Consider the following 6708-nt stretch of genomic DNA (forward strand, 5'->3'; position numbering starts at 1 on the left):
GCCAGATCCTGGCCTTTTTCTGGTTTGGATCACGTAGTAATGCGGTACCACAGCGAAACAGTCAATTAAACCTAGTTGCGATTAATATTTTAGAGGATAACGCCGGTTATGTCTCGGTTATGTCTGGCATTTGCCCTCATCTGGATCGTTCTTTCGCATTTTTCGCATACTTGTTGGCCAGATCCTGGGATTTTTCTGGTTTGGATCTCGTAGTAATGTGTTACTACACTGAAACAGTCATTAAAAGCATGTTCCGATTCGTATTTTAGAGGATAACGCTGGTTATGTCAGGCATAGTTCTGGTATTTGCAATCATCTGGCTCATACTTTCGCATTTTTCGCATACTTGTTGGCCAGATCATGGCCTTTTTCTGGTTTGGATCACGTAGTAATGCGGTACCACACCGAAACAGTCAATTAAACCTCGTTGCCATTAATATTTTAGAGGATATCGCCGGCTATGTCTCGGTTTTTTCTGGTATTTGCAATCATATGGCTCATACTTTCGCATTTTTCGCATACTTGTTGGCCAGATCCTGGGTTTTTTCTGGTTTGGATCCCGTAGTAATGTGGTTCCACAACGAAACAGTCAATTAAACCTGGTTGAGATTAATACTTTAGCGGATAACGCCGGTTATGTCTGGGTTAGGTCTGGTATTTGCCCTCATCTGGCGCGTACTTTCGCATTTTTCGCAAACTTGTTGGCCAGATCCTGGGCTTTTTCTGGTTTGGATCACGTAGTAAAGTGGCACCAGACTGAAACAGTCAATTAAACCTGGTTGCGATTAATATTTTAGAGGATAACGCCGGTTTTGTCTGGGTTGGGTCTGGTATTTGCCCTCATCTGGCTCGAACTTTCGCATTTTTCGCATACTTGTTAGCCAGATCCTGGCCCCTTTCTGGTTTGGATCATCGTAGCAATGCGGTACCACACCGAAACTGTCAATTAAACCTGGTTGCGATTAATACTTTAGCGGATAACGCCGGTTATGTCTGGGTTAGGTCTGGTATTTGCCCTCATCTGGCTCGTACTTTCACGTTTTTCGCATACTTGTTGGCCAGATCCTGGGCTTTTTCTGGTTTGGATCACGTAGTAGTGTGGTACCACACTGAAACAGTCAATTAAACCTGGTTGCGATTAATATTTTAGAGGATAACGCCGGTTATGTCTCGGGTAGGTCTGGGATTTGCCCACATCTGGCTCGTACTTTCGCTTTTTTCGCATTCTTGTTGGCCAGATCCTGGCCTCTTTCTGGTTTGGATCACGTAGTAATGCGGTACAACACCGAAACAGTCAATTAAACCTGGTTGCGATTACTATTTTAGAGGATAACGCTGGTTATGTCTCGGTTAGGTCTGGGATTTGCCCCCATCTGGCTCGTACTTTCGCGTTTTTCTCATAGTTGTTGGCCAGATCCTGGGTTTTTTCTGGTTTGGATCCCGCAGTAATGTGGTTCCACAACGAAACAGTCAATTAAACTGGTTGCGATTAATATTTTAGAGGATAACGCCGGTTATGTCTCGGGTAGGTCTGGGATTTGTCCTCATCTGACTCGTACTTTCACGTTTTTCGCATACTTGTTGGCCAGATCCTGGCCTTTTTCTGGTTTGGATCACGTAGTAATGTGGTGCCACACTGAAACAGTCAATAGAAGCTGGTTCCGATCAGTATTTTAGAGGATAACGCTGGTTGTGTGTGAGTTAGTTCTGGTATTTGCAATCATCTGGCCCAAACATTCGCGTTTTTCACATACTTGTTGGCCAGATCCTGGGCTTTTTCTGGTTTGGATCCCGTAGTAATGTGGTTCCACAACGAAACAGTCAATTAAACCTGGTTGAGATTAATATTTTAAAGGACAACGCCGGTTATGTCTCGGGTAGGTCTGGGACTTGCCCTCATCTGGTTCGTACTTTCACATTTTGCGCATACTTGCTGGCCAGATCCTGGCCTTTTTCTGGTCTGGATCACGTAGTAATGCAGTACCACACCGAAACAGTCAATTAAACCTGGTTGCGATTAATATTTTAGAGGATAACGCTGGTTATGTCGGGGTCAGTTCTGGTATTTGCAATCATCTGGATCATATATTCGTATTTTTCTCATCCTTGTTGGCCAGATCCTGGCCTTTCTCTGGTTTGGATCACGTAGTAATGCGGTACCACACCGAAACAGTCAATTAAACCTGGTTGCGATTAATATTTTAGGGGATAACGCCGGTTATGTCTGGCTTAGTTCTGGTATGTGCAATCATCTGGCTCATACTTTCGCATTTTTCGCATACTTGTTGGCCAGATCCTGGGTTTTGTCTGGTTTGGATCCCGTAGTAATGTGGTTCCACAACGAAACAGTCAATTAAGCCTGGTTGTGATTAATATTTTAAAGGACAACGCCGGTTATGTCTCGGGTCGGTCTGGGATTTGTCCTCATCTGGCTCGTACTTTCACGTTTTTCGCATACTTGTTGGCCAGATCCTGGGCTTTTTCTGGTTTGGATCACGCAGTAGTGTGGTACCACACTGAAACAGTCAATTAAACCTGGTTGCGATTAATATTTTAGAGGATAACGCCGGTTATGTCTCGTATTGGTCTGGGACTTGCCCTCATCTGGTTCGTACTTTCGCTTTTTTCGCATTCTTGTTGGCCAGATCCTGGCCTCTCTCTGGTTTGGATAACGTAGTAATGCGGTACAACACCGAAACAGTCAATTAAACCTGGTTGAGATTAATATTTTAAAGGACAACGCCGGTTATGTCTCGGGTAGGTCTGGGATTTGTCCTCATCTGGCTCGTACTTTCACGTTTTTCGCATACTTGTTGGCCAGATCCTGGGCTTTTTCTGGTTTGGATCACGTAGTAGTGTGGTACCACACTGAAACAGTCAATTAAACCTGGTTGCGATTAATATTTTAGAGGATAACGCCGGTTATGTCTCGGGTAGGTCTGGGATTTGCCCACATCTGGCTCGTACTTTCGCTTTTTTCGCATTCTTGTTGGCCAGATCCTGGCCTCTTTCTGGTTTGGATCACGTAGTAATGCGGTACAACACCGAAACAGTCAATTAAACCTGGTTGCGATTACTATTTTAGAGGATAACGCTGGTTATTTCTCGGTTAGGTCTGGGATTTGCCCCCATCTGGCTCGTACTTTCGCGTTTTTCTCATAGTTGTTGGCCAGATCCTGGGTTTTTTCTGGTTTGGATCCCGCAGTAATGTGGTTCCACAACGAAACAGTCAATTAAACCTGGTTGCGATTAATATTTTAGAGGATAACGCCGGTTATGTCTCGGTTAGGTCTGGGATTTGCCCTCATCTGGATCGCACTTTCGCAGTTTTCGCATACTTGTTAGCCAGATCCTGGCCTCTTTCTTGTTTGGATCATCGTAGCAATGCGGTACCACACCGATACAGTCAATTATTCCTTGTTTCGATAAAATATTTTAGAGGATAGCGCCGGTTATGTCTCGGTTAGGTCTGGGATTTGCCCTCATCTGGATCGTACTTTCGCATTTTTTGCATACTTGTTGGCACATACCCTGGCCTTTTTCTGGTTTGGATCACGTAGTAATGTGGTACCACACTGAAACAGTCATTAAAAGCATGTTCTGATTCGTATTTTAGAGGATAACGCTGGTTATGTCAGGCATAGTTCTGGTATTTGCAATCATCTGGCTCATACTTTCGCATTTTTCGCATACTTGTTGGCCAGATCATGGCCTTTTTCTGGTTTGGATCACGTAGTAATGCGGTACCACACCGAAACAGTCAATTAAACCTCGTTGCGATTAATATTTTCGAGGATATCGCCGGTTATGTCTCGGTTTTTTCTGGCATTTGCCCTCATCTGGATCGTTCTTTCGCATTTTTCGCATACTTGTAGGCCAGATCCTGGGGTTTTTCTGGTTTGGATCCCGCAGTAATGTGGTTCCACAACGTAACAGTCAATTAAACCTGGTTGCGATTAATATTTTAGAGGATAACGCCGGTTATGTCTCGGTTAGGTCTGGGATTTGCCCTCATCTGGATCGTACTTTCGCATTTTTCGCATACTTGTTAGCCAGATCCTGGCCTCTTTCTGGTTTGGATCATCGTAGCAATGCGGTACCAAACCGAAACAGTCAATTATACGTGGTTGCGATTAATATTTTAGGGGATAACGCCGGTTTTGTCTCGGTTAGGTCTGGTACTTGCCCTCATCTGGCTCGAACTTTCGCATTTTTCTCATACTTGTTGGCCAGATCCTGGGCTTTATCTGGTTTGGATCACGTAGTAATGAGGTTCCACACCGAAACAGTCAATTAAACTGGTTGCGATTAATATTTTAGAGGATAACGCCGGTTATGTCTCGGGTGGGTCTGGGATTTGTCCTCATCTAACTCGTACTTTCACGTTTTTCGCATACTTGTTGGCCAGATCCTGGCCTTTTTCTGGTTTGGATCACGTAGTAGTGTGGTGCCACACTGAAACAGTCATTAAAAGCATGTTCCGATTCGTATTTTAGAGGATAACGCTGGTTATGTCAGGCATAGTTCTGGCATTTGCAATCATCTGGCTCATACTTTCGAGTTTTTCTCCTAGTTTTTGGCCAGATCCTGGGTTTTTTCTGGTTTGGATCACGGAGTAATGTGGTACCACACCGAAACAGTCAATTAAACCTGGTTGCCATTAATATTTTAGAGGATAACGCCGGTTATATCTCGGTTTTTTCTGGGATTTTCCCTCATGTAGTTCGTACTTTCGCGTTTCTCGCATTCTTGTTGGCCCGATCCTGGGATTTTTCTGGTTTGGATCTCGTAGTAATGTGTTACCACACTGAAACAGTCATTAAAAGCATGTTCCGATTCGTATTTTAGAGGATAACGCTGGTTATGTCAGGCATAGTTCTGGTATTTGCAATCATCTGGCTCATACTTTCGCATTTTTCGCATACTTGTTGGCCAGATCATGGCCTTTTTCTGGTTTGGATCACGTAGTAATGCGGTACCACACCGAAACAGTCAATTAAACCTCGTTGCCATTAATATTTTAGAGGATAACGCCGGTTATGTCTCGGTTTTTTCTGGTATTTGCAATCATCTGGCTCATACTTTCGCATTTTTCGCATACTTGTTGGCCAGATCCTGGGTTTTTTCTGGTTTGGATCCCGTAGTAATGTGGTTCCACAACGAAACAGTCAATTAAACCTGGTTGAGATTAATACTTTAGCGGATAACGCCGGTTATGTCTGGGTTAGGTCTGGTATTTGCCCTCATCTGGCGCGTACTTTCGCATTTTTCGCAAACTTGTTGGCCAGATCCTGGGCTTTTTCTGGTTTGGATCACGTAGTAAAGTGGCACCAGACTGAAACAGTCAATTAAACCTGGTTGCGAATAATATTTTAGAGGATAACGCCGGTTATGTCTGGGTTAGTTCTGGTATTTGCCCTCATCTGGCGCGTACTTTCGCATTTTGCGCATACTTGATGGCCAGATCCTGGCCTTTTTCTGGTCTGGATCACGTAGTAATGCAGTACCACACCAATACTGTCAATTAAACCTGGTTGCGATTAATAGTTTAGAGGATAACGCTGGTTATGTCTGGGTTAGTTCTGGTATATCGAATCATCTGGATCGTTCTTTCGCATTTTTCGAATACTTGTTTGCCAGATCCTGGGTTTTTTCTGGTTTGGATCCCGCAGTAATGTGGTTCCACAACGAAACAGTCAATTAAACCTGGTTGCGATTAATATTTTAGAGGATAACGCCGGTTATGTCTCGGTTAGGTCTGGGATTTGCCCTCATCTGGATCGTACTTTCGCATTTTTCGCATACTTGTTAGCCAGATCCTGGCCTCTTTCTGGTTTGGATCATCGTAGCAATGCGGTACCAAACCGAAACAGTCAATTATACCTGGTTGCGATTAATATTTTAGGGGATAACGCCAGTTTTGTCTGGGTTAGGTCTGGTACTTGCCCTCATCTGGCTCGAACTTTCGCATTTTTCTCATACTTGTTGGCCAGATCCTGGGCTTTATCTGGTTTGGATCACGTAGTAATGAGGTTCCACACCGAAACAGTCAATTAAACTGGTTGCGATTAATATTTTAGAGGATAACGCCGGTTATGTCTCGGGTAGGTCTGGGATTTGTCCTCATCTGACTCGTACTTTCACGTTTTTCGCATACTTGTTGGCCAGATCCTGGCCTTTTTCTGGTTTGGATCACGTAGTAATGTGGTGCCACACTGAAACAGTCATTAAAAGCATGTTCCGATTCGTATTTTAGAGGATAACGCTGGTTATGTAAGGCATAGTTCTGGTATTTGCAATCATCTGGCTCATACTTTCGCATTTTCCGCATACTTGTTGGCCAGATCATGGCCTTTTTCTGGTTTGGATCACGTAGTAATGCGGTACCACACCGAAACAGTCAATTAAACCTGGTTGCGATTAATATTTTAGCGGATATCGCCGGTTATGTCTGGGATAGGTCTGGTATTTGCCCTCATCTGGCGCGTACTTTCGCATTTTTCGCAAACTTGTTGGCCAGATCCTGGGCTTTTTCTGGTTTGGATCACGTAGTAAAGTGGCACCAGACTGAAACTGTCAATTAAACCTGGTTGCGAATAATATTTTAGAGGATAACGCTGGTTATGTCTGGGATAGTTCTGGTATTTGCAATCATCTGGCTCATACTTTCGGGTTTTTCTCCTAGTTGTTGGCCAGATCCTGGGTTTT

This window comes from Colletes latitarsis, unplaced genomic scaffold, assembly GCF_051014445.1.
Source record: "Colletes latitarsis isolate SP2378_abdomen unplaced genomic scaffold, iyColLati1 scaffold0018, whole genome shotgun sequence".
Lineage (NCBI taxonomy): Eukaryota > Metazoa > Arthropoda > Insecta > Hymenoptera > Colletidae > Colletes > Colletes latitarsis.